The 4,640-nt window shown below is 34.8% G+C and overlaps 1 long non-coding RNA gene across 1 annotated transcript; it reads left to right on the forward strand.

Moving 5' to 3' along the window:
• Nucleotides 1–1,264: 1,264 nt before the first annotated feature.
• Nucleotides 1,265–2,728, forward strand: LOC113323230. The gene is made up of 2 exons (XR_003347492.1): nt 1,265–1,934; nt 2,360–2,728. It is a non-coding gene; the product is annotated as an uncharacterized LOC113323230 (long non-coding RNA).
• The last annotated feature ends 1,912 nt before the right edge of the window (nt 2,729–4,640 follow it).

Here is a 4,640-nt window from a genome sequence, read left to right on the forward strand (position 1 = left end):
CAACAGAAATTCACAGAAGTGAACTCTCCGCCAGTATGCGTACGGGTACGCATACTTGCCCTCATCAGTACCCACCAGTACGTGTACGGGTACGCATACTTCCGGTTCCCGGTTTTGGATTTATACACTAATGTGATTAACACACTATATTTATATCCAAACATGGTTACATGATTCTAAACTCTTTATTTCAATCACTGAAACTTTCTTAGAGGACGTTATATAGTTGTTGTTCACAAACTATTTTTCGTCAAAGCAATTTTCAAGTTATTGAAATTATCATAATGAAACATTCGAAGAAAACACCAAATGATTGTATCACACAAACCATGTAAGATGTAACTCGGCAATTTTCATATGATCTTATTCGGACTTTCGTCAATGAATGTAAGATGAATTCGACTAAAGCGAAATATTGCCAACACATATTCCGAGAAATATATAAGCGAGATAAACTCAGCTCGAAATATCAAATGTGTATAATAGAAAACTATATCGTAACACGACTTATGTCTCAATATAGGAGATAGAGTAGAAATAGACTTTCCAAGTGATAGTTAAGTTTCAGTCTCCACATACCTTTTAACGATGAAGTTCCACAAGCTCCCCTTAGTAGTTCTTCTTCTTCAAGAGATGAACGTCGTGAATTCTAAAGCTCAAATACACAATCTATGTTCTAGTATGAAATATCTAAATAGGATAGAAATCAAGACTCACAGTTTTGATCACTAACATTGACAAACATGCTTGAGATAGCAACGCATGCGAGTTTGACCGAGCAATGCTCTTACAGATATAAGCGAGTTAAACTCAGCTCGAAATATCAAATGTGTATAATGTAAAAGTCTATATAGTTATACAACTTAGTCTCAATAGGAGATAGAATAGAATAGACTTCTGAGTGATAGATGAGTTCTGTAAGGACCCTCAAGATCGTCAACGCTATTAGACTAGTCAAGAGACGTATTAGCTAGATTAGTTTGACACGAACGTTAATTAATAGAAATTAATCTAATAACGATTTAGATATGAAACTAGTACCATTGGATATATCTCTAAAAGTTATACGAAATGGACTGCTCGCACGCGTCATTCGGACTCTGGGTGAAGAAGATTTATCACGTTGTTTCAGAGGGTAAAATAGTAATTTTGAATATTATCCCTGTGGATGCATGTGTCGAAGCGAGTGGATGACCACAGAAAATTGATCGTCCTTATCTTCAAAACCATCGAGAAGAGATTCATTTTTTTTTCTTTTTTTTTTTCTTCTCCTCTCTCGTTCTTCTTTCTTCTTTTCTTCTCTTTTCTTCTTCTGTTTTCTTCTCCGGCGATTCTGAGCATCGATTTGAGGGAATCGATCGATGATGTTTTTAGTATATAATCAAATAAGGTTTTGTGGTGGTGTTCATGTTGGTTGATCATGAGAATAAGAGGAGATGACGATCTGTATAGAAACCAGATAGTTCAAGCCATGGAAGAATTGATTAATTGAAGGAGGATTTGATTAGTTGGTGATGAAGAACAAAAAGGGTTAGTGTTTAATTGAAGTTCTGAAGATAATTCGATGATGAATTGATAAGTTAGGGTTTCATGAGGAGAGCTCTGAGAATATTTGGAAAGTGAATATGATGCTATAGATAGATGATTAGAAGTGGGTTTAGTCGATTAAGAAACGGGGTGAAGTTAATTAGATGTTGGGGATGTTCTGAGGAAGAATTGAAAAATTATGGTTCATGTGTTCTTACGCAAATTAGAACTAGGGTTTTGAGTATTGAATCAAATGTTGGTTTGAAGCTAATGAAGAACTTGGGTTTGATTCTCGTGTAAAGATGAGGATGGCTATTGAGGAGTTGTTATTAGTCCTGAGATGAGTTGATGAATAGAGTCAGGTGAAGGAGAACTGAATTCAATTTCCTGAGCAACACTGTTTTGAGGTAATCGTTTTTCTGTAAATTAGTTCAAGTTGCTATTAAGTTTATGAGTTATTATTGAATGGGAATTGAGATTGAATGAAGTAGGGAAATCTCAAATAAAAAAATATGACATGAAATAGGACAGTAGATGATGCATAAGAACTTGAGTTGCAATAGCATTTTAGAGGTGTTGGTGGCTTGGGAATGTTGGTGTTGTTTGTGTATATGAAGCTGCAGGTGTTATGATGATGATTCTGTCAATATTGTAGTTGATGTAGTGTCATGAAATGCAGGGAAGGGGGTAGGAGGTCTGTTGATTGAGAATTGGAACTAGGATGAGAATTAGGTATTGCAGTTGATATGGATTGTTGTGGTTGTATTTTGGGTTTGTAATTGAGTTACAAGAAATGTGTTTATGCTAATATGAAATGTAAATGGAATTGCAGTTGAACTGAGTTGCAAGTGGAATTGGATGTTAATGCAGGATGTAGTATCTGTGGTGTTGTTGCACAGTTGGTGGTGTGAGATGGATATTGCAGATAGAACCAATGTGTGTGTGTTGCAGATGAAGAAGTTGTTTACACTAGAGTTGAACTGTTGGAACTGAAATGTTTGGTGGCTGGTGTTGACAGTGTTAAGCTAAAACTGAAATATGGAAGTATGCAATATTGGTGATGTTTCTTAGAGTTGGACTTGTAGTTAGCAATTGCTGAGAAAGCTTGGAATTGCTAGTGTTGCAGGTAGGCTTAAAATTACAGTTGTATTGAATTTTTGAATTCTATTTGAATAAATGAAATGTTTAGTAGTTGTATAAATTCTGTTCTTGAGTATTCAGCCTGCTAGTCATCCTAGTCAGATTATCTGACTGATTATGTTCTTAGCTGACTTGACCTAGTACTTATGACTCTGTCAATCTGACTGAGTTAACTCACTGAGTTTCCCTATATTGACCCGAGTTGTATCGTTGACCGATTACTGGTTGACTTATTTGACCATTGACCATGGACTTTGACTTGACGTGGACTGTAAGTTGACACTTTGACCGTTAGTTGACAAATTAGACCAGGCCTTAGATTAATGGGTCGATTTAGTGGACTTGGGCATAGTTTCCATGTTTTGATTGTCTGGACCCCTTATGGTCCTAATTAGATTTTGGTTCATTCTACAAAGTTGTAGACGTTCACAAGACTTATCTAATGGACTAGAGAACCAACCCAATTCAATTAGTAAACCTTAGCTATGCTAAAGATAGATAAATAAAGGATGTAGAACCTTAAATGGGCCTATAATCATTAAAAAGACTTGTATGATTCTTGTGTGAGCCTTTCTGCTATATTCTTAGACTTCTTATGTGATTAACAGTTAGTCTATATTAACAACGATCGATTCAAAGGATGAACCAGTGTATCTTGGATATCGAGGTCAAGGTAGTCAATATCGGTTGTACAGGCCGATATTAAAGGTTTTTATAGGATATCGAAAAAAATCTTTACGATATTGAAAATATCGGCTATACGAAGGAGAAACGATAAAAACGCGTGTATCGTCCTGTACGGACTGATAACATAGGTTTCACTTGTACATTGATATATCACTAATGTATTTTGTCTTTTGATTATGATTTCTTGAACTTTAAGTTCAAGAAAGTAACTCCACTAATTTTGGTAACTTCATATATGATTATGGTGGATACAATTAATGTAAATGTGATATTGATCGGCTAACAGACATTCAATGCTTGCTTTCGTTGTTGATAGTATAAGGCTCTAATCAACCACCTCTTATTTAGTAAGGTTGAAGTATGTTTACTACAATTAATATTTTCTATTATGGTTATATCAATATATTTTTTTTATTTGATAAATAATAAATATTAAAAGATCCTAATGATGTACCGCCTATAAAAACAGATATTATCATTTGCATAGGTGTATAGGACCCGACCGATACGATACCGATACACGATATTAACTACCTTGATCGAGGTAGGCGTGGCTTGTCATCAAAAGAGGTGGGAATGCATTTGACTCTTTGGTAACCATTGTTGTTTGTTTTACAAAAGTTTGTGTTTAACAAACTCATATATTTTTGTTTGTGCATTCTATGCACTGTTTAACTTTTTTTACGATAATTCTGTTGATTCTGTTAATCTTTCCATGGTTTGGAAAGGACTTGTAATGTTTTTTTGTCAATATGAATTGTTATGGGAAATGAGAATTTCCACGTGTGGTATATAGGATATGCTCCTTCATTTATATCTACATGAATTCGAGCTTTTATGCGTATTAGGTGTGTAAGGAATTGGTCGACACCAGTATAAACTAATATGGTGTGTAAGGAATTGGTCGATACTCAATATAGTTGTTAGAGCATAGCTCGGTTGAACCCACCAAGCGTTGGTATGTCAAGTTTGTTTGTCATATTTTAGTGAATCAAAACTCATGTTAAGAGTCACTTGATTGTGTACTAGAGTCAACTTCGTATAGATTAGCTTGAAAGTATTAGGATAATAAGACATTACAAGTATTGCGAAGACTTGAAGATGTGAAGAAGCAAGGAGCTACAGTAACAAAAATCATCCTTCCACTTGAGGTTAGTGATATTTGACTTGAATTGTTTCATTCCCTAACGTATCTTTCAAGTCGTGCATATTGAAAACAAAACTATGAAGCATATTTGAACTCTAGATAGACATAGTATTAAGGAATACAATATGAGGTTTATTGC

The sequence above is a fragment of the Papaver somniferum genome, chromosome 11, assembly GCF_003573695.1.
Source record: "Papaver somniferum cultivar HN1 chromosome 11, ASM357369v1, whole genome shotgun sequence".
NCBI lineage: Eukaryota > Viridiplantae > Streptophyta > Magnoliopsida > Ranunculales > Papaveraceae > Papaver > Papaver somniferum.